The sequence below is a fragment of the Hyperolius riggenbachi genome, chromosome 8, assembly GCF_040937935.1.
Source record: "Hyperolius riggenbachi isolate aHypRig1 chromosome 8, aHypRig1.pri, whole genome shotgun sequence".
NCBI lineage: Eukaryota > Metazoa > Chordata > Amphibia > Anura > Hyperoliidae > Hyperolius > Hyperolius riggenbachi.
In genome coordinates, this window is record NC_090653.1 from 229,340,305 (window position 1) to 229,364,725 (window position 24,421).

At 47.5% G+C, this 24,421-nt stretch overlaps 1 protein-coding gene across 3 annotated transcripts in view; it reads left to right on the forward strand.

Moving 5' to 3' along the window:
* The window catches only part of WHRN (whirlin), a 384,594-nt gene that overhangs the window by 246,035 nt on the left and 114,138 nt on the right, over positions 1-24,421 (forward strand). Inside the window, exon 1 of one of the 3 annotated variants that reach the window (XM_068248277.1) lies at positions 10,575-10,605. The exons of the other annotated variants lie outside the window; for them this stretch is intronic. The gene's annotated coding sequence lies outside the window, so the exon portion shown is untranslated. Of the gene's footprint in view, positions 1-10,574; positions 10,606-24,421 lie in introns of those variants that run through there. 3 annotated transcript variants of the gene reach the window in all.

The window sequence follows — 24,421 nt, forward strand, 5'->3', positions numbered from 1 at the left end:
GAATTAATCAATAAAAGTCAGCAAAAAGCAACTCAACAAACAACTCTCAGAAATAAATACAATTAATCAAAACCTTTAAAGTGAACCCGAGGTGAAAGCGATATGGTGATATGGAGGCTGCCATATATATTTAATTTTAAAACAGTTCCAGTTGCCTTGCGGTCCTGTTGATCTTTTGGAATCAGTAATATCTGAGTCACAGCCCTGAAACAAGCATGTGGCTTATCCAGTCATACTTGAGTCAGAGCACCTGATCTGCATGCTTGTTCAGGGTTTATGGCTTAAAGGGACTCAGAGCTGATGTAAGCAAAACATTGTATACATACCTGGGGCTTCCTCCAGCTCCATACGCTCTGATCGCTCCCACGTAGCTGTCCTCCTCTTCTCGCAGCTCCGGTAACGGGTCTCCGCACGCCTGTCAGCCGTGGCCAGTCTACGCCAGAGAAGTGCGCCCTCTACGCAGCTGCTGGATAGATACGCAAACAGCGCACTTCTCTGAGGTCAGACTGGAGCCGACTGACGGAAGTGCGGTGACCCGCGGCGTGGGCGCTATCAGAGCGTATCGGGCTGAAGGAAGCCCCAGGTATGTATAAAACGTTTTGCTTACATCAGCTCTGAGTCTCTTTAAAGTATTAGAGAAACAGGATCAAAGGGAAAGCCAGGCAACTTGTATTGTTTAAAAGGAAATAAAATAATAAATATGTTATGCAGCCCCATATGCCCCAAGCTGTATGGCACTGGGTGCTCTGATGGCCTTTTTGCCATGGCCAGCTGAGAAGCAATGCTATGGGGAGAAGCCTCTGCAACTGCAAGGGGGCCCAGGGCTATAGGAAGCCCCAACTAGTTATCCTCTCTCAGGGCCGGCCTTAGGTTTTACAGCGCCCTGAGCAAAACCTGATTTTTGTGCCCCCCCCTCTTTATCCTCTTTCTGCGTGCACACACGCACACACACACACGCACACACACACACACACTTTACCTTTTCTCCTGAGAGATCTCCTAGGACAGTGGTGTCCAACCTTTATGAAGTTGTGACACATCACGCCAAATGCTCAGATCTCCGTGATACATCAAATATGTATAATAGAAAATATACTATTAATAACCACAAATGGATAGAAAGCGTGCATTATCCTGAATACACTTAAATATGAAGGCTAGAACCTTTCAAAAATATTAATAAAAACAATCAGTGGGACAGTTAGCCCCCCCCCCCCCCCCACCCCACTCATTTAGAATGATAGCACAGCACCGACAATTTGCACCAAGCGTTATAGCTGCAGTGTGCCCCCCCCCCCAAAAAAAAAGCCTGCAGACTCAGTATAGGTAGGTAGCCAGGTATAGGTGCCCCCAGTATATGATCTCATGTGTAGGTGCCCTCAATATAGGTTGCCAAGCATAGGTGCCCCCAGTATAGGAAGTCAGTTGCAGGTCTCCATTTCCCCCATAGGTAGCCAGGCGTAGGTTCCTCCAGTATAGGTAGCCAGGTGTTTATGCCCTCAGTATAGGTACCCAGGTGTAGGTGCCTCCAGTATAAGTAGCCAGATATTGGTACCCTCAGTAAAGGTAGCCAGCTATAGGTGCCCCCAGCATAGGAAATCAGGTGTAGGTGCCCTCAGTGGGAACAGTAAATTCGGGCGCCTGAGGCTAGTGGACAAATCGGGCGCCGCCATTCACTCCTATAATAAATATCGTTTAATGGGCGCCCGATAGGAAAAAAGGGCGCCGGAGAAAAATAACGTTTTAAAAGCGGCGCCCGGAGACTTAATGTTTTATTACTGTTTCTCATGATTACACATTATTAAATGATTTATACATTTTTAAATTTTATTTTTAAACGAAAAACAGTACAATATTTTTTTTAAACATTATTTTTAAACGAAAAACAGTACATTTTTTTTTTAACATTATTTTTAAACGAAAAAACTAACAGGGGGGTCTTAGGTTTAGGCACCAACAGGGGGGGTCTTAGGTTTAGGCACCAACAGGGGGGTCTTAGGTTTAGGCACCAACAGGGGGTCTTAGGTTTAGGCACCAAAAGGGGGGTCTTAGGTTTAGGCACCAACAGGGGGGTCTTAGGTTTAGGCACCAACAGGGGGGTCTTAGGTTTAGGCACCAACAGGGGGGTCTTAGGTTTAGGCACCAACAGGGGGGTCTTAGGTTTAGGCACTAACAGGGGGGTCTTAGGTTTAGGCACCAACAGGGGGGTCTTAGGTTTAGGCACTAACAGGGGGGTCTAGGGGTTAGGGGTAGGTACAGGGAGGGTTACTTAGGCACCAACAGGGGGGGGTCTTAGGTTTAGGCATCAACAGGGGGGTCTAGGGGTTAGGGGTAGGTACAGGGAGGGTTACTTAGTAATTTTTTTTTTAAACGTTATTATACGTTTCACTATTTAAATGAAAGATTAACGTTTTTACAATTGCCGATTTAATGCACATTATTTAATGATTTATAACTTTATAAAACATTAATTTTAAACGAAATACAGTACAATACATTTTTAAACGTTATCAATGCTTATCGTTAAAAACCCGGCGCCCTTTTTTCCCAGCGCCCCTTTTTAACGTACGCGCCCTCAGTATAGGTAACCAGCTATAGGCGCCCCCTTGGAAGTCGGCGCCCTGAGCGACCGCTCCAGTCGCTCAGGTCAAGGGCCGGTTATGTCCTCTCTCTAATACAGGAGCCCTTCCCATCCTTCAGTTCAAGTGCTTTGGGCTTCCTTGCTTTCATTGGGGGATTATAAGGGTCACACTGTATGACACATGACAGATGAGCTTCATGGCCACCAAGTGGGGGGGGGGGGATGAGAGTATTGTGATTGATTGAGGGACTGAAAGTTTTTCTACTTGGGGGGCAGGGGCACCTGATTTGTAGTTACTTTTAAGCAATTTGCTCCACATTTAACCACTTCCTGACCGCCCATAGGTGGCAGAAAGTGACCACGAGCGCGTGCACGTGTACGCGCAACTCCCTGTACACCTGCAGGAGTATCTCAATCATCTGCACTGCAAAACAGGTTTTTTTGAAATGTCCATTTTGCACTGATGAGTGCAAAAACACCGGAGCAGGTCATCTGGGCGCATGCACGTGCGTATGGCCAGATGAACCTGCAGCTAGAGCTGCAATGCTATATTCCACGCACCGCATAAGACGGGGCCCAAATTACTTCTCCCTCCAAGTTACTACAACTCGGAGGGGGAGAAGTATTTACCGTTGCCCTGCGCCCAACTGACCAGGCGGTGTACTAATACGTATGCCAAAAACAGGACATTTTAAAACGTCCATTTTGCAGGAAGTGATTAAATTAGCTCTCTTGCAGGAATGGACCAAAATTGCCTTCCCATGGAAAATAAGCTTTGGGTACCCATGACTCTGCTGCTGGACTAACCGGTTGCCCTTCCTTGGCCCACTTTTAGTATTTACTAACCACTAAATTCCAGGAACAAGGAACCAGGAACCAGCAACAAGACCTGCCATTTTGGAGATGCTCTGACCCAGTGGTATATCGGTACTCATCACAATTTAGCTCTAATCACAGTTGGCCAGATCCTTATGCTGATCCATGTTTCCTGTTTCTATCACATTACCTTCAAGAACTGCCTAATATATCCCACTCCTTGACAGGTACCTTTGGGAAAAGACAGACAATAATATTCAATCCACCTGTCAGTGGTTTTAACACTGCAGGTGATCGATGAACCTATGAAGCCTGGATCATATAATAAGTTTATGTCCAATACATCCAGTATAATAAATTCCTCTAAGGGCCTGTCTGTGTCTTATATATTCAGTGGTAACAAGTCCCAATACACTATATTGATACGAAGCCTGCATCTGAAGTCAATGGTCTGTTAGCCACATAAAAAAATTACAATGTTAATTAAACATAAAAAACAATGTAAAACAGTGTATAGCCTCCAGTATGTATGAAGGGTGAATGACAGAGCAGATGTAATGTAATAAAAATAAATATAAGTGATGTGAACAGCAAACCACTTCCCGTATACAGCCACAGATGGCACAGGGGAATATGAGAGATGCAGTCCAGCCTTTACGGGTATCACAGCAAGGAAACATTTTCCCAGAGAAGCCTTTGCTAGATAAGAACTAAAGCCTGGTACAAACCATCAATTTTGATTGTCTAATGACTGGCCAATTTTACCAACTCCATGTAATATGAGGGTCAACATCATAGCTCCCAACTGTGCCTTTTTTGGAGGGACAGTACCTCTTTGGGAACCCAATCTCTCTGTCCCTCTTTCTTCCTCATTTGTCCCTTTTTCAGGACTCATGTACAGATCTGCGTTTATATATGTATTTTTCTACTGGAAAAAATGTGTTTCATTGACTTAAAACTTTATTCCCATCATCCCATGAATTAAATTGATATATATTTTATTTCCAAATGTAAACATGGAGGAAAATGAACCAGGATAGAAAGGACTGATGTGATTTGAATTATAAAACGACGTTTTTTCTTATGAAATCTTTATGGTATGCATGACTATGGGATGTGTCAGGGACATGATTAGGGGTGTGGCTTAAGTGTCCCTGTTTCTTATCTCAAAAAGTTGGGAGGTATGGTCAACAGATATTGAATACTGGGAGCAGATTGTGCAGGCCTTGTGGTACATGAAAGTGATAAAATTGGTCAGTAATTGGCCAATCATAATTGAAATTGTGTACTGGGCTTTAATTACAATGCCTTTAGAACAGCCTTTCTCAACCTTTTCTTATGGTAGGGGGAAGCCTCTGGATCATAATGTGGCTTCCCCGTCCTCCTCCGTCCCTCCGTTGCTTTGCCGGTACCCCCCGAATCGCGGCGAGGTTAATATTTACCTACTGCGATCCTGGCGTACTAGATACTCTTTATTCGGGTAAAGGTGGAAATAACCGAACCCAAGCGATCCGCTCTACTGCGCAGGCGCGAGTCCTTTTGCGCCTGCGCAGTAGAGCAGATGCGATCAGGCTCAGCTATTTCCGCCTAACCCTACAGGTGCCCTTTGTTTCCTTACAGATTTTCTTTAAAGCAAAGCCAAGGCTGGATTTATCTTCAACTTTGTTGTGTTACAGCCCCCTCGCATTCCATGTGCAGGCCCCTCTTCCATGTGTAACATCCCTGTACGGTAGCTCCTTTCTACTATATCAGGCTCCCCATCACAGGCAACAAGCCTCTCCTATGTATTGCTCCCTTTTTTCATCCACCCTTTTCCACTTGCAGCCTCCTCTTTCATATTCAGCGATCCATTCTTCCATGTCCAGCCCTCCTCTTATGCAGTAGCTGACCTAGACCTAGGCCTTTGCGGCCTTTCTAGCAATCTGGTTCTCATCAGACCCACTATTGTCCCTGACTTCTAATGCAATTGATACAGCTGGTCTGAACTAGTTTGGAACGATCTTAGTTCCAACAATAGCTTATCAATTTGTGTTGAGAGTCAGGTCAGATGGTATGGAAAAAAAGCACTGGCAGATGTGAGATGCTGCTGACAGCCATAAACAGTGGAAGCAGCAGACTTTGACGAGCAAGTGACAAGGCTACAAAGCAGGAACACAGCAATGGATGAAGAAGTCAAAGAGGTTCCCAAACTTTTTCTCCAGAGGATCTGCCATACAATGCAGTTCCATGCCATTGCTTGCCAAGTTCAAAGCCATAAATACTCATTAACATAGTTGTCAATGAAATCTTTCACAGTTATAACAGTAAAACAGTTCATATAATAAATCTGCTTTGTATATTATAGGTGAACTCCATGATGCACTGAATAAATGAAGTCTTCTATTTATATCAGTGACTGCAATTCATTTCCTAGAGTAGCGCTACTAATAGACATCTCTCCATTTAAACATACATATATCCAGGCACATCACCTCTAGTTAGGACATTAAATAAATTATTAGGGAAAGGGAGGTGCTGAAGGGGGTGTGGCTAGAAACAGCAAAAATCAATTAACCCTTCGCACTCTCATCTCTCCATTTAGACTGGAAAGGTTAAGACAATATTTTTACTTACAGAACACAGACTACAACAAAAGCACTGAAAAATATCACTTGACTATGAGGACAATGAGAATGGGGACTATAAAGAAGAATGGGATGGGGATAAAGGTGCCAATGCATCTCTTGACTTGGCAGTCGATCAACCAGCTGGTTCGATAATTATTATTATCGAACTGGATGAAAATCCGTTCCACCAAGAGCATGCCTAATCAACAATATGACCAGTTTCGGCCAAAAGTGGTGGCATGTATTAATCGGACACGCAGACTCGTCTGTGGCAGATTCGGACGATTCCCGAGAAATTTCATGCTGAAATCAATCAGGAATCGGCCTGCGGTGTATTGGCAGCCGAAAGACCTCTCTCTATTCAGATTCGATCAGAGTTAGACATGTCTCATTGCTAGATGTATGGGCACCCTAACTACTTCTGACTTTAGCCACCTACATACCGGTAAGTTCAACCTTTGTTTCCCTTAACAAGTGTTTCTCAGAAAATATGAGTATTATACAAACGCACTAAATAGCTATAGCCAAGCAGCGTGTACTGTACTGAACTTAACTCTAAAAAAAAAATGAGTTTCACTTACCTGGGGCATCTACGAGCTCCGTGCAGCCATCCTGTGCCCTCGCAGTCACTCATGGCTTCTCTGGTCCCCCGCCACCAGATAGTTTTGTTTTTGCCGACTCGGCATCGGTAGGCTGCCACGCATACCTCTGCACGCGTTCCCGCTGGTGCAGGAAGCTATCGCGGACATTAACCAGTACATTTTTACACGTTGCAGGTGCAATGCGCGTGGCGGCCTGCCGACTCAGAGTCAGCAAAAATGAAATTAGCTGGCGGCGGGGGACCGGAGGAGCTATGAGTGACTGCGAGGGCACAGGATGGCTGCAGGGAGCAGGTAGATGCCCCAGGTAAGTGAAACTCTTTTTTTTTTTTTTCTACAGTTAAAGGGATACTGTAGGGGGGTCGGGGGAAAATGAGCTGAACTTACCCGGGGCTTCTAACGGTCCCCCGCAGACATCCTGTGTTGGCGCAGCCACTCCCCAATGCTCCGGCCCCGCCTCCGGTTCACTTCTGGAATTTCTGACTTTAAGTCAGAAAACCACTGCGCCTGCGTTGCCGTGTCCTCGCTCCCGCTGATGTCACCAGGAGTGTACTGCGCAGACACAGACCATACTGGGCCTGCGCTGTGCGCTCTTGATGACATCAGCGGGATCGAGGACACGGCAACGCAGGCGCAGTGGTTTTCTGACTTTAAAGTCAGAAATTCCAGAAGTGAACCGGAGGCGGGGCCGGAGCATCGGTGAGCGGCTGCACGGGCACAGGATGTCTGCGGGGGACCATTAGAAGCCCCGGGTAAGTTCAGCTCATTTTCCCCCGACCCCCCTACAGTATCCCTTTAAGGTTCCCTTTAACCACTTGCCGACGGCTACACGCCAGTAGGCGTGGCCGCGGCGGCAGCCCCAGGACCGCCTAACGCCGATTGGCGGAAAGTCCTGGGGCTTGCATTTGCAGGAGATCGCGCGCAAGATGCGCGCGCATCTCCTGCTTGGTGGGCGGAGCGGAGCTCCGCCTTCAGTCTCCGAGCGGCTACTGCCGCTCGGGAGACTGTTAGACGGCGATCACGCCGTCTATATACTACGTGCAGCGCTGCGATGAGCAGCAGCGCTGCACTGGGGACAGCCGTGTGACACGGCTGTCCCCATGGGGGACAAGAGAGCGATCGGCTCTCATAGGCAGAAGCCTATGACAGCCGATTGCGTGATTGGCCGGCTGGGGGGGAGGGAGGGACGGAGGGAGGGAGGGGATTTAAAGGAAGAGGGGTTTTTGAAAAAAAAGCAGCAACATAAATATTTATTTAAAAAAAAATAAACAGGGGGGGGGGCGATCAGACCCCACCAACAGAGAGCTCTGTTGGTGGGGAGAAAAGGGGGGGGGGGAATCACTCGTGTGCTATGTTGTGCGGCCCTGCAGCTTGGCCTTAAAGCTGCAGTGGCCTTTTAAACTAAAAATTGCCTGGTCACTAGGGGGGTTTAGCCCTGCAGTCCTCAAGAGGTTAAGCTGTTCCTCTAGCGAGAGCAGTCAGGTTTATGCAAGAATTTGAATCTTCATTGTTAAATTATTAAAAATTAATTATACAGGCTTAGTTATAAAATACTATTAATATTTTACAGTAATTTCCAGCACTTTTGTATGAGAATGACTCTCGAGTTTGCGGTTAGCCTGTTGCCATCTTCTTGACTGCCTTACCTCCTGAAGATAACACTATTCACTTCTCAGCTTCTGGACTTGCCTAAGGGCTATAAACACTTTTCACAGGTGTCCCCCAATGCCCGCTAACTGGGCATTAGCAATTGGGACACCAAATAATCATGCTTAATCTCTGTAGTTATTTCTTACCACAGGCAATACTAGCTCAATCCCACTGATCCGTCTTCTCCTCTCCATAGAACTATCTCCCAGGGAGCGTGTTTTACAGGAAAAGGCTACCCAAAATGATCAAGATTGTTTGCTTCAGAAGACCAGATATATATTGGTTAAAATAATTAAGGCCTATTTAATGAGCAGGATCATCCACAAGGCAACCTAGGCCTAGGCCGCTTTCTCTGACCTCTCTCCTATCTTAGATTGCCAAAAGGACCATACAGGGAAGCCAAAGTGACTACCTTAACTAGGGCACCATTTCATCTTAAAGGGAACCTGTACTGAGTAAAATTATTTAAAATAAACACATGAGGTAACTTCAAATGAACATTTCATAGTTACCTTGCCATCAGTTCCACTCAGAAACTCACAATTTTCTTCTGACAATGATACCTTCCAGTTCTGACAACATTTTGTCAGAACTGAAATATATCAGTTGCTGTCAGTTATATATCAGTTGCTGTCAGTTATAGCTGAGAGGAGAACTGATGTGTCCATGTTTCCCTATGGCTCAAGTGGGCGATGCTACAGTTTAAATGTGTGCTGACCAGGAAGCTGTTATGGTGTAATGGCCATTTTCAAAATGGAGGATGGAGAATTCCATTGATCACAGTGGACAAACAGGACGCAGGAGAGGAGAAAGAGATTGAGGAGTAGACTACACAGGAGGTAAGTATGACTTGTGCATGTTTATTTTGACTTTTAATTTTCAGTTCAGGTTTTCTTTAATCTTTCTCTATTTTAGGTGGACAGGTGAAGGTGGTGAATTCACTGTCTGTCCTTTGCTTTCAGCACCGGCCGGGCACTTGTTAGCGCTTGGTACCGTGGCCGAGCTCAGATGCGCCATGTCGCGGTTTTCTGCCTGCGGAATAACGCCACCGTGTTGACATGCGTGGTGTTACAGCCGCTGCCATTTGGCTGCCTTGAAATTGCACCCAAATAACACCCATGGGCAGCCGACAGGATGCTGAACTGCTTAACAAACATGCCTAACAGTACTTTTTTCTCCATAATGTAGTAGATATAGAGAAATAAAACTGCATGGGTAAAACTGAATAATCTGACCGGCATCTGCAAATCGCTAAGGTCACACACACTCCATTCAGATCCATGGGTGATTGAGGAGCGTAATATAAGTATGAATAATCATGTAAATATTTAGAAGTTTTACTGTATAACTTAAGGTACCTTTTGTGATACCCTTTATGAAAGCGGACTATCGTGATACACATGCTGGTGTTTTCCAGCGCCTGCCTTCAATCCTGAACAGACATTTACTGGAGGAACCAGCTAACGGGTGAAAGCATCATTTATTTTTTGTATTTTACTGTTTGAATCCTGCTGTGTGCCATCATATACTAGGTTTCTCTGCATTAGCTATTATATTTTTCATATATGTATTCCATATGCAGGGCACCTATAACCTATATAAATGTATATCATTATTCATACTTATATGAATTACTCATTTTTCTGTGTCCTTTATGTACCTGTGAATCCGGAACTGGCATTTGTGTGAATGTGTATGACTCACACATCCCTGAGTCATTTAATCCTTATCTTTTCTTTTAGCCATTTGATATTTTCAGCTTGGCAGTTTCTGGCAGGGGCGTAGCAATAGGGGTTGCAGAGGTAGCCACCGCATCGGGGCCCTTGAGCCAGAGGGGCCCCGAAGGGCCCTCCCTCAATTACAGTATTAGCTCTCTATTGGTCCTGTGCTCATAATAATCACTTCTATAGATACTTTGAATAGGGGTAAGCATTAACAAACTGTTCTCCATCCCCTTCTTGCACCTCTGACACTGTAGTTGCCATTGGCAGGTTTTGATGCGTCATATCAATTGTTATGTATAGAGTGCTTGGGGGGCCCCATGTAAAACTTGCATTGAGGCCCACAGCTCCTTAGCTACGCCACTGGTTTCTGGTCAGACATTTTTATGTTTTTATCTGTGCAGAGTATGTCTGTATATCAACTACACCTATTTACAAAGAAAAGTATTGCTAATGATGTTAGCTTATGCATTGCTTTCTTTCTGTTTGAATTAGGTTTTGTTTTTTTTTAATCCTGGTAGGCAGCATAGCATACTACTATTATGGCATGAGATCAGGCAATTTAAAGGGCAGCTGCTGAGGGTCCTCAGAGGGAGGCTGGCCAGCAGTCCTTCTCCAGGAAACCAAACCAAGTAAAGGTGGAGGGTGATATAAAGCTTACATAAGTAAGCCTGTAATGCTAGCCATTTAGCAATTGTTTTTTCAGTGTTCATATAAGCATATTTTTGATTAGTTCTCATTATGTGAAGCAGAGAAGGTTCAGGACAGAAATGGGGAGGAGGGGCTCAGACTATTCAGTAGTGTGTAAACCCTGAGAGGCCTCATTTATACTATGACAACAAGTATGACAATTTTTTGTTTTCACTGTTTTATGTCATGCAGAAATGCTGTAGAACTGATAATGGGCTCTTGTCTAATGCATTTTGTATCTGTGGGCAACAAAATCTTATAAACATTTACTTATTTCCTGCAAGTGCACCCTACATTGTGAATTAATGGCTGAAAACATGCATAGAGAAGTATATGGTATGGATTGGAAACTGTGTGTGGGGAAACACGTATGTGCACATGGTTTATAGTTTTAATAAGGCCTGAGAGGTTTTTAAATATTTCCAAGTAAAAAGGTTTAATAAAGTAAACCCAAAGTGAGAGGGATATGGAGGCTGTCATATTTATGTCCTTTTAAACAATACCAACTATGGGGCAGTGCTCCTGATCCTGTGTCTCTTAATACTTTTAGCCATAGACCCTGGTATGAACATACAGCAGATCAGGTACTCTGAGGCCTGGTGCACACCAAAAAACGCTAGCAGATCCGCAAAATGCTAGCAGATTTTGAAACGCTTTTTCTTATTTTTCTATAGCGTTTCAGCTAGCATTTTGCGGTTTTGTGAAGCGTTTTTGGTGTAGTAGATTTCATGTATTGTTACAGTAAAGCTGTTACTGAACAGCTACTGTAATAAAAAACGCCTGGCAAACCGCTCTGAAGTGCCGTTTTTCAGCGGTTTGCGTTTTTCCTATACTTAACACTGAGGCAGAAACGCATCCGCAATCCAAAATCTGCAGCAGCCCGGGAGTATGCGTTTCTGCAAAACGCCTCGCGCTCTGGTGTGCACCAGCCCATTGAAATACATTACCCTAGCGGATCCGCACCCGCAAACGGATCGCAAACCGCAGCAGAACCGCTCTGGTGTGCACTAGGCCTCACTCAGGTTTTACTGGATTAGCCATATGCTTGTTCCAGGGTTTTGTCTCCACCTATGCTGGGGGCCACTGTATCTGGCTAACCTATACTGGGGGTAACTGTACCTAGGGGGGCACCTATACCTGGCTACCTACCTATACTGAGGGTGTTTTTTTGGGGGGCTCATCGCATCTATAACGTGCAGTGCAAATTGTCGGGTGCTGTGTGATCATTCCAATTTGTGTGTGTGTGTGTGGGGGGGGGGGGGGGGTATCTTCACAAGTATGCCTTAGGCAGCAAAAAGTTTATTCCCTTTTAAGCAATACTAGTTGCATGGCTTTCCTGCTGAACCTATAGACATATAGCCATAGACCCTGAACAAGTATGCAGCCAATCAGGTGTTACTGACATTATTGTCAGATCTGACAAGATTAGCTGCAGTGCATGCTTGTTTCTGATGTGATTCAGAGACTACTGCAGTCGAAGAGGTCAGCAGGGCTGCCAGGCAACTGGCATTGTTTAACCTCCCTGGCGGTAAGCCCGAACTGAGTTCGGGCTATGCCGCCGGGAGGCACCGCTCAGGCCCCGCTGGGCCGATTTGCATAATTTTTTTTTTGTTACACGCAGCTAGCACTTTGCTAGCTGCGTGTAACCTCTGATCGCCGCCGATCCGCCGCTATACGCGTTGCAGCAGCCGCCCCCCCCCAGACCCCGTGCGCTGCCTGGCCAATCAGTGCCAGGCAGCGCCGTGGGGTGGATCGGATTCCTGTTTGACGTCACGACGTCGATGACGTCGGTGACGTCATCCCGCCCCGTCGCCATCCCTCCAAGAGATCCCGTTCTTTGATCTCGCTACATGAAAAAGAAAAAAAACAAAAACGTATTTGCTGCCCCCTGGCGGATTTTAATAAACCGCCAGGGAGGTTAAAAAGAAATAAATATGGCAGCCTCCATATTCTTCTCACTGCAGTTGTCCGTGTAGTAAGCATTAGTCATTTACAACACTGCTGGTGCATGACAGATAAAGATACAGTGGCCTCATTTCACTAAGATCATGCTGGAGATAATAAGGCAAGAGAAAACTTGCCACCACACAGTGAGAAAGTTATCATATCTCTTCATTCCTTAACCACTTCAGGACCACAGTCTTTTCGCCCCTTAAGGACCAGAGCCTTTTTCTCCATTCAGACCACTGCAGCTTTCACGGTTTATTGCTCGCTCATACGACCTACCACCTAAATGAATTTTACCTCCTTTTCTTGTCACTAATACAGCTTTCTTTTGGTGCTATTTGATTGCTCCTGCGATTTTTACTTTTTATTATATTCAGCAAAAAAGACATGAATTTTGGCAAAAAAAATGATTTTTTTTAACTTTCTGTGCTGACATTTTTCAAATAAAGTAAAATTTCCTATACATTTGAGCGCGAAAGTTATTCTGCTACATGTCTTTGATAAAAAAAAAAACATTCAGTGTATATTTATTGGATTGGGTAAAAGTTATAGCGTTTACAAACTATGGTGCCAAAAGTGAATTTTCCCATTTTCAAGCATCTCTGACTTTTCTGCGCACCTGTCAGGTTTCATGAGGGGCTAAAATTCCAGGAAAGTACAAATACCCCCCAAATGACCCCATTTTGGAAAGAAGACATCCCAAAGTATTCAGTGAGAGGCATGGTGCGTTCATAGAAGATTTTATTTTTTGTCACAAGTTAGCGGAAAATGACACTTTCTGACAAAAAAGAAAAAAAAAAAAAGTTTCCATTTCTTCTAACTTGCGACAAAAAAAAATGAAATCTGCCACGGACTCACTATGCTCCTCTCTGAATACCTTGAAGTGTCTACTTTCCAAAATGGGGTCATTTGTGGGGTGTGTTCACTGTCCTGGCATTTTGGGGGGTGCCTAATTGTAAGGACCCCTGTAAAGCCTAAAGATGCTCATTGGACTTTGGGCCCCTTAGCGCAGTTAGGCTTCAAAAAAGTGCCACACATGTGGTATTGCCGTACTCAGGAGAAGTAGTATAATGTGTTTTGGGGTGTATTTTTACACATACCCATGCTGGGTGGGAGAAATATCTCCGTAAATGACAATTTTTTATTTTTTTTTACACACAATTGTCTATTTATAGAGATATTTCTCCCACTCAGCATGGGTATGTGGAAAAATACACCCCAAAACACATTATACTACTTCTCCTGAGTACGGCAATACCACATGTGTGGCACTTTTTTGCACCCTAACTGCGCTAAGGGGCCCAAAGTCCAATGAGTACCTTTAGGATTTCACAGGTCATTTTGAGAAATTTGGTTTCAAGACTACTCCTCACGGTTTAGGGCCCCTAAAATGCCAGGACAGTATAGGAACCCCACAAATTACCCCATTTTAGAAAGAAGACACCCCAAGGTATTCCGTTAGGAGTATGGTGAGTTCATAGAAGATTTTTTTTTTTTTGTCACAAGTTAGCAGAAATTGATTTTAATTTTTTTTTTCACAAAGTGTCATTTTCCGCTAACTTGTGACAAAAAATAAAATCTTCTATGAACTCACCGTACTCCTAACGGAATACCTTGGGGTGTCTTCTTTCTAAAATGGGGTCATTTGTGGGATTCCTATACTGCCCTGGCATTTTAGGGGCCCTAAACCGTGAGGAGTAGTCTTGAAACCAAATGTCGCAAAATGACCTGTGAAATCCTAAAGGTACTCATTGGACTTTGGGCCCCTTAGCGCAGTTAGGGTGCAAAAAAGTGCCACACATGTGGTATCGCCGTACTCGGGAGAAGTATTATAATGTGTTTTGGGGTGTATTTTTACACATACCCATGCTGGGTGGGAGAAATATCTCTGTAAATGACAATTATTTGATTTTTTTTACACACAATTGTCCATTTACAGAGAGATTTCTCCCACCCAGCATGGGTATGTATAAAAATACACCCCAAAACACATTATACTACTTCTTCTGAGTACGGCGATACCACATGTGTGACACTTTTTTGCAGCCTAGGTGCGCTAAGGGGCCCAACGTCCTATTCACAGGTCATTTTGAGGCATTTGTTTTCTAGACTACTTCTCACGGTTTAGGGCCCCTAAAATGCCAGGGCAGTATAGGAACCCCACAAGTGACCCCATTTTAGAAAGAAGACACCCCAAGGTATTCCGTTAGGGGTATGGTGAGTTCGTAGAAGATTTTATTTTTTGTCACAAGTTAGTGAAAAATGACACTTTGTGAAAAAAACAATAAAAATCCAATTTCCGCTAACTTTTGACAAAAAATAAAATCTTCTATGAACTCATCATACACCTAACAGAATACCTTGGGGTGTCTTCTTTCTAAAATGGGGTCACTTGTGGGGTTCCTATACTGCCCTGGCATTTTAGGGGCCCTAAACCGCGAGGAGTAGTCTAGAAAACAAATGCCTCAAAATGACTGTTCAGGGGTATAAGCATCTGCAAATTTTGATGACAGGTGGTCTATGAGGGGGCAAATTTTGTGGAACCGGTCATAAGCAGGGTGGCCTCTTAGATGACAGGATGTATTGGGCCTGTTCTGATGGATAGGAGTGCTAGGGGGGTGACAGGAGGTGATTGATGGGTGTCTCAGGGGGCGGTTAGAGGGGAAAATAGATGCAATCAATGCACTGGGGAGGTGATTGGAAGGGGGTCTGAGGGGGATCTGAGGGTTTGGCCGAGTGATCAGGAGCCCACACGGGGCAAATTAGGGCCTGATCTGATGGGTAGGTGTGCTAGGGGGTGACAGGAGGTGATTGATGGGTGTCTCAAGGTGTGATTAGAGGGGGGAAATAGATGCAAGCAATGCACTGGCGAGGTGATCAGGGCTGGGGTCTGAGGGCGTTCTGAGGTGTGGGCGGGTGATTGGGTGCCCTAGGGGCAGATTAGGGTCTAATCTGATGGGTAACAGTGACAGGTGGTGATAGGGGGTGATTGATGGGTGATTAGTGGGTGTTTAGAGGAGAGAAGAGATGTAAACACTGCACTTGGGAGGTGATCTGATGTCGGACCTGCGGGCGATCTATTGGTGTGGGTGGGTGATCAGATTGCCCGCAAGGGGCAGGTTAGGGGCTGATTGATGGGTGGCAGTGCCAGGGGGTGATTGATGGGTGGCAGTGACAGGGGGTGATTGATGGGTGATTGACAGGTGATCAGTGGGTTATTACAGGGAATAACAGATGTAAATATTGCACTGGCGAATTGATAAGGGGGGGTATGAGGGCAATTTGAGCGTGTGGGCGGGTGATTGGGTGCCCGCAAGGGGCAGATTAGGGTCTAATCTGATGAGTAACAGTGACAGGTGGTGATAGGGGGTGATTGATGGGTGATTGATGGGTAATTAGTGGGTGTTTAGAGGAGAGAAGAGATGTAAACACTGCATTTGGGAGGTGATCTGATGTCGGATCTGCGGGCGATCTATTGGTGTGGGTGGGTGATCAGATTGCCCACAAGGGGCAGGTTAGGGGCTGATTGATGGGTGGCAGTGACAGGGGGTGATTGATGGGTGGCAGTGACAGGGGGTGATTGATGGGTGATTGACAGGTGATCAGTGGGTTATTACAGGGAATAACAGATGTAAATATTGCACTGGCGAATTGATAAGGGGGGGTCTGAGGGCAATCTGAGCGTGTGGGCGGGTGATTGGGTGCCCGCAAGGGGCAGATTAGGGTCTAATCTGATGGGTAACAGTGACAGGTGGTGATAGGGGGTGATTGATGGGTAATTAGTGGGTGTTTAGAGGAGAGAAGAGATGTAAACACTGCATTTGGGAGGTGATCTGATGTCGGATCTGCGGGCGATCTATTGGTGTGGGTGGGTGATCAGATTGCCCGCAAGGGGCAGGTTAGGGGCTGATTGATGGGTGGCAGTGACAGGGGGTGATTGACGGGTGATTGACGGGTGATTGACGGGTGATTGACGGGTGATTGACAGGTGATTGACAGGTGATCAGGGGGGATAGATGCATACATTACACGGGGGGGGGGGGGGTCTGGGGAGAATCTGAGGGGTGGGGGGTGATCAGGAGGGAGTAGGGGGCAGATTAGGGACTAAAAAAAAAAATAGCGTTGACAGATAGTGACAGGGAGTGATTGATGGGTGATTAGGGGGGTGATTGGGTGCAAACAGTGGTCTGGGGGGTGGGCAGGGGGGGGGGGTCTGAGGGGTGCTGTGGGCGATCAGGGGGCAGGGGGGGGGAATCAGTGTGCTTGGGTGCAGACTAGGGTGGCTGCAGCCTGCCCTGGTGGTCCCTCGGATAATAGGCTTTGTATACATTACAAAGCCTATTATACACTTTCCGTGCGGCGATCGGGCAGCTAGTAACCCGCCGGCGCTTCCGAACGGCCGGCGGGTTACAGCGAGCGGTGGGCGGAGCCAGTCCCCGGCGGCTGATCGCGTCACAAATGACGCGATCGCCGCATAGCCACTCCCGGAGCCACCCCCGCCGATGGGCGTATTGCGGTCGTTTGGGCCCGGACTTTGCCGCCGCCCATCGGCTGGGGGCGGTCCTTAAGTGGTTAAGCTACCGCCTCTGTAGTTAAGTTACCTCTTCTGTAGTTATTTTCACAGCAGTTAATTAACAGCCTATCTTTAACTTTAGAATTCTGGAGTTATTTTAAGGATTGAAGAGTTAACTTAAAGACAGAAGAGTTAACTTTAGGTTTGCCTGAGGTAAAATGTTTCCTGAATACTACATGCCTCGTCACCATGGTGACAACTCTAGAAACATTATTAAAGACAGGAGATAAGCTTAGTAATTTGAGGCCAGTGTCTTGAATTTGGTTTTTGTATCCTGGTAGGCAGTGTACTATTATGGCATGAGATCAGGTCTGGCACAGATAATCAAAATATACAAATAGCATACAAGTGAATATTACAAGATAGAGAACAGGGCGTATACACACTGGAATGTCGCATGTAAATGACAGGCTTCTTTTACGCTGCAAATTGTAATTTTGATTTGCGATTCCGATTTGCAATTTTCACTGAATGCTAGCAACAAAAGAAAAAAAACACAGCATACAGGACTTCAGAATTGCATGTACAATCACATCAGTCGCATGTTGTGTAAAAGAGCCCACACAAAGATATGCATATGTATCTTTTGGAATCCATCTATCCCAAATAAGATAGAACTTAGCCCTATGCAGATATTCCAATTTCTTATATGGAAGGGCTGGGTCAGGGCCGGATTTAAGCCAAGGCCTCCTAGGCCATGGCCTAGGGCACCACAGGAGCAGGGGCACCAAAACAGCAGGCTAAATTGGTGCAGCATTTGCAAGCTTGCAAATGCTGCAATACAGGGAGATCAGGCGAGCTGCCAGCCACCTTGCTCTCTGTGCACATTTTCATTGTGGCAGGCGACTATGGACTTGGGCAGCATTGGAGATGGAGGGGAAGAGGGAGCTTCTGCACTGGAGACGAGTAGAGAAGTGAGTGACACTGATGGCTGCAGCAGTGTGGAGGCGAGCTGTACTGAATGAGAGGGCGGCTGGTGACATTCGCCTTGGGCGGTAAAGAGTACGGCCAGGTTCACATTACGACGCATCCGCCCATACGCTTGCGTTCCGCTCCGTGAGCAGAACGGGAACGCAAGGTCCCGATATGTCGGGAACGTCCGCCTGGATGAGCGGAACGCAGGGAACGTAGCAATGTGAACTTTCCCATAGGGAAAGCATTGCTGCGGCTGCTGCGCTCCGCTCATCGGAGCAGAACGTAGGCTGAAAACAGCCTAATGTGAACCGAGCCTACAAATCCAGCCCTGGGCACGGTCCACTCTTGCCACCCATTCATGGAATGTAGGTGGTGCAGCTGGGAGCCATATCTGTGTTATATAGGGATGGTCGGAAAGGCCAATTTCCGATTCCGCGGTAAGTCCGCATTCCGCCATTGCCAATTACCGATTCCGCTTTCCGCTACCGATTTCCGCATTCCAATGCGGAATTTCCGCTGGAAATCGCGGAAATTCCGCCTGACTTTAACATCGATTTTCTCAAAAACTATAAGGTCTTTTTGAAAACTTGTTTTTGCATCTTGTTCAGAAGATTCTGTTTAATAAACCCTGAAAATTTGGTGTTTCTAGGACTTACGGGGGCTTTGCTATTAACCGCTAAATTCGGCGGATTTTTACTGTAATGTAAATGCAGAAAATAGGCAGATGCAGATTTTCAGACAAGGCCTGGAGGTGAAGTGCAACGTAATCAGGAGGGCCTACACATGATAGTGTAGCCTGCCTGGAAGAAAGGGGTTAATAGGTAGGAGTAGGAAGAGGTTGGGCTAGTGGGGGAGGTTCCCGGGGTTTGGGATTAAGGAAGGCGGGGGGCGGAGACACTTCAGTTGGACGGTTGGTGAGAAGCTACGTACCAGCATGTCCGACATCGAGGCCTTGATCGACCGGATCCGAGCCGAGGCGGCGTCCAGGAGGCCGGATTGGGTCAACATCCAGTTGGCCGCTGTGTCTGCGGGTCCCAGCGGGCAGCAGCAGGAGCCGGCGCGGAGGACATCCAGACCGCCTGACAGGCTTAGCCCGGATCCGACCTCGAGGTCGCAGAGGAGAAGTGGGAGCCCCGTTCGTGACCCTCCGGCGCCCCCTGCCAAGAGGCAATCGGCGGCAGGTGGGTCAGCCGGGAGGAATTCCTCTCCGAGCACGGCGGTGGCCCAGCCGAGCATGCCATCCAGCGGCAGCAGCAGAGGGGGTGGAAGTGTTCCAGCAGCCGGCACCAGGAGCGGGGAGGATCAGAGAGCAGCGCAGAGTGGAGGCCAGACTGCGCAGGGGGATCAGCAACAGAGCGGGACGGTCGCAGGACGCAGCGACTTGACGGCAGGCGCGAGCACGGCAGGATCCGGATCAGCGGTCGGGCAGGTTGTCACCCCTGCGCCACCAGGTGAGGCCACCATTAATCAGCATTCTGCCAATGTGTTATGCGATGTGGGGTTTGGGGTGCAAGGGGGGCAGGCACCAGTAGGTGGGGGCTGGGCAGGGAGCGCTCAGGCAACTATACTCCCAGCGTTAGAATCATTTATGGCTGGCATGAAAAGCTTGCTGGCGGGCCCTTCAGCAGTTATCGGTTCGCCGGCGGGGGCTTGGGCGGGTCAGTCTTTGGCGCAGCCGCCCTTCTGGGGGGCTCCCCAGATGGGATTGCAGCAAACAAGGGTCGCAGGGGATGGCGTTGGAGCAACTGCTCAGCAGGGGGTGTGACAGCCTTAGTAGGGGCTGCCGCAACAAGTACGGGCGTTCGACAGGTGCAAGCACAGGTGGTGTTGCCTGTAAGTGATCCGGGCAGCACGGAAGTAGCGGTACAGACTAATGAATCTGAGGGGGAGGGTGCAAAATCGGGAGAGGCTGAAGTCATGAGATTAGCGGACGCGGCGAAGTCAGAAATGTACGTCTGCCTTAGCGGGCCGCTGGGGGTCCACCTCAAGGCTGAAGTTCGTGAGCGCATTTGGAAGGGTGAGTTTGTGGAGATATTCTCTCTGCTTCACTTGGCAAAGTTCAACTTGGATAAAGTGAAATCGACTGAATCCAAAAAAGAGGAGGAGGAGCGGCGTAGGTATAGGTTGATTCCACGCACGTTCCAGAATTGGTTGCAAGCTTTCGAAATTCTTGCATGCGTGATTGGGGAAAAGAATCCGGAGTGCTGTTCGGCTCTCTTCTGCTACCAGAACGCAATTGGGGAGGCATATAGGAGGTATGGGGGGGATGCTTGGTTAAAATATGATGAGGCATTCCGGCAGAGAAAAGCGGTTCGGCCTTCAGTGTGCTGGAACCACAAGGATATAGAGTTGTGGATGAGTTTAATGATTCCATCAACCGGGCAGCAGTCCTTTCGAGGGCAGGACAATACAGGTCCCACGGGAAAATCAGGCAGTAGGACCAAGGGCATATGCTGGCAATTTAACGATGGCTCCTGTCGATTTGGTTCCTCGTGTCGTTTTAAGCACGAGTGTTCCGGGTGTGGCGGATCGCACCCCGCGACCAGATGTTATAAGCAAAAGAGAGGTAGGGCATCGGATTCTGGAGGCAAGAGGGAGGACGCCGGTGAGGGTGCAAAGGATGGAGCCGTTTCTATGTAAGTACCCGCGGGCGGAAGATGTGGCATTCTTGCGGTTGGGGTTTACAGAGGGTTTCATCATACCCAGCCAATGCGCATCTCAGGGCGAGGGGTGCCACAGGAACCTAAGATCGGCTAACGACTTGCCTGATGTGGTGGCTTCGAAATTGGAAAAAGAGATTGCAGTGGGGCGTGTGGCAGGGCCATTTGATGTTTGCCCACTGCCTGGCCTAATAATGTCACCATTGGGTGTGGTCCCAAAGAAGGAGCGGGGCGCGTTCCGCCTCATACATCACTTGTCGTATCCAAAAGGGTCCTCTGTCAACGATGGCTTGGCAGAACAGGACACATCAGTTGTGTATACTTCATTTGATGTAGCTCTCCGGTGGGTGAAGAGGTTGGGTCAGGGCTCCCTGTTAGCAAAAACAGACATTGAGTCTGCGTTTAGGCTACTGCCAGTTCATCCGTCTAGTTTTAGGTTGTTAGGGATTGTTTGGGAGAAGAAATATTTCATAGATCTTTGCCTCCCTATGGGCTGTGCTATCTCTTGTTCATTTTTTGAGAAGTTCAGTTGTTTTGTTGAATGGGTCGTCCGTGAAGTCTCAGGGGTGCGTTCTGTTGTACATTACCTGGACGATTTTTTGTTTATGGGGGCGGCGGACTCGGCAGATTGTGCTTCCGCGTTAGCCACCATGTCCCAGATTTGTAAGGATTTTGGTATTCCTTTGGCATCAGCCAAAACAGAGGGCCCGACAACGTCGTTAAAATTCTTGGGAGTACAGATTGACACTGCTGCAATGGAATGCAGCCTCCCAATCGACAAGGTCAAGGACCTCCAGCTCACTATCCATGGGATAGCGGGGAGGCGTAAGGTCACTTTAAGGGACTTGCAATCCTTGCTGGGCAAATTGAATTTTGCCTGCAGGATTATGCCGATGGGCCGTATCTTCTGCAGGCGCCTGTCGAGCGCGACTGCCGGGGCTTCGTCACCTCACCACAGGATTCGGTTGACAGCAGACATGAAGGAGGATCTGAAGGTTTGGCTAACCTTCTTACAGGATTTTAATGGGCGTTCCCTCTGGATGGAAAAGGAGGTGAGTAACTTCAGCATCGAGCTGTTTACGGATGCATCTGGGTCTCACGGTTTCGGAATTTTTATGGCAGGTGAGTGGTGCGCTTCCACATGGGATGAGTCCTGGGTGGAGGCGGGTTTCACGGCAAACCTAGTGCTATTGGAATTGTTTCCAATAGCTGTTGCGTTGGAGCTGTGGGGCCGCGTCTGGCGAACAAACGGATTTGCTTTAACTGTGACAATTTAGGCGTTGTATTGGCAGTAAATAAGTTCTCTGCCTCCTCGCCGCCAGTGATACGGGTTATGAGGCAGTTGGTTCTGTTGTGTTTGCGGTTCAATATTTGCATTTTTGCTGTACATTTGCCGGGGGTCGACAACATCATTGCTGATGCCCTCTCTCGCTTCCAGTGGGACAAGTTCCGTGCAGCAGCGCCTACGGCGGAAGAGAGTGGGGTTCCTTGTCCAGAGAGGATGTGGTTGATTCCTTTCGGGTGATTTCCCAGCTGATTAACAGGTCACTATCAGAGTCGTCGCGCCGGTGTGGAAGGCGTGGGACGCTTTGGCGGCTCAGGTAGGTGACTGCTCCTCTGATGATGATCGATCGTGCCTGCTCCTGTATTTCGTGGGAAAGAATTTCGCGGAGGGCACGTCGGCTGCGGCCATGTCAAAAAAGTTGGCGGCATTGGCCTTCTTGTTCAAGCTTAGGGGTCAGAGGGATGTGTCAAAGGATTTCAGGGTAGTGCAGGCGATGAAAGGTTTTAGGGTAGGGTCAGTGAGAAGGGATACTAGACGCCCGGTTACATTCGAGGTGTTAAATAAGGTAGTGCTTGCCTTGCAGGGAGTATGCTCTAGTCATAGCGAAGTGGTTCTTTTCAGTACTGCGTTCGTTTTGGCATTTTTCGGGGCGTTCAGGGTGGGGGAACTGGTCAGCAGGTCCAAGTCGGCAGTGGGAGGCATCCTCGCCGGTGACGTTTCGGTTCAGGAGGGAGCCGTGTCGATTATGCTGCGTAAATCAAAAACGGATCGCCAGGGAAAAGGAAAGTTGATCACTTTGTTCAAAATTGGGGGGTCACTTTGCCCACGGAAGAACGTGTTACGCTTCTTGCCACTCAGGCCGCTATTGGCTCCGGTCTTTTTAGTGCATTCGGACGGGTCACCTTTGACCCGTTTTCAGTTTACGGCCATATTTCGCAAGTGCCTTCAACGTTCGGGCCTTCCGGCGGGCGCGTTCGCCTCCCACTCGTTTCGAATAGGTGCAGCAACAGAGGCGGCGAGATGGGGGCTTAGTGAGGAGGTTGTGAAGAGAATAGGCAGATGGGATTCTATGAGATATAGGTCATATGTTAGACCTCATTTGATTTGAGCATCAGTTTTTCCAGGGGACGATATTAGTTTTGTTTTGTTTCTTTTTCTTTTATGTCTTGCAGGGAATCCAATATTAGTGTGGATATTCGGACATTCCTATGTCGCTAGGGGTGCAAGAAGAGCTGCGGTTCGCCCGGAGGGGCGGCAACTTGGTTTCCCTCGGCAAGAGGTCCGTATACGCTGGTTGGGATTCCCGGGCATGCTCTGGGCTCGGGTTTTGCCCGAGATCCGCAGACATGCAGAGTGGGACAGGGCCCCGGACGTGCTGGTCTTGCATGTCGGGGGCAACGATATTGCAGCAAAATCAACCAGGACCATAATTCGAGATATTAAGTTTGATTTTTTAAGACTTAAGAGAGAGTTCCCGGCCACAGTTGTTGTATGGTCGGACGTGGTAGCCAGGTCCACATGGAGATTAGCGAGGTCAGTGAGCAGAATTAATAAAGCAAGGGTCAAGCTGAATAAAGAGGTAGCAAGGTTTGTAGTTCACAATGGGGGGGGTGGCGATCAGGCACGTGGAGCTCGAAAGCGATCTTCAGTTACTCCTGAGTGGTGATGGCGTTCACTTGAACGACATTGGCTCTGATTTATGGGCATTAGGTATAGAAGAGGGCATTCAGAGAGCTTTGAGGGTGTGGGCCTCTCTGGCATGAGGGGTCACGCCGGTTCGTGGTGGAGGGGTAGGGGCTCCGAAGGTTGGTGAATTTTGTGGGGAATTTGCCTCAGGTGCAAATCACCCGTTTATCGTATCAGCAAGTGAGAGTTACTCGGTGGGCATGCAGCTGTCCCTGTGCCGGTGACTGCGGCTAGGGGCCGGTTTCAGGCTGCTTGCCAGTTATCCTCGATGTCAACTTAAGGAGAATCTCGGACCCCCTTACCTCAGCTCTCTGGATCTACGTTTAAGTTCTTAAGTAATGTTTGGTAAATAAACGGGCTGCTTTGGCCTATTAAATCCAATCATGGTGTCAGAATCAGAATCAGAATCAGAATCTTTATTTTCGCCAAGCACGACTGGGTCGTGCCCGGAATTGGTCTTGGCACGTACAGATACAGGTAGGATAGGGTACACAGAATACATCAAAAGGATCAACACTATATCAGATATTACATACAGAGACAACATTCAACACTCAATTTACATTTACATTTCCAAATTTTGCATAGATACACAGCACTCAGGTGTGTGAGGGATATGTGTGGCGGCAGTACATGATCACGTTGTGGTGGGGAGTGCGTGGTGTGAGTTTAGTGAGTTTACAGCTGAGGGG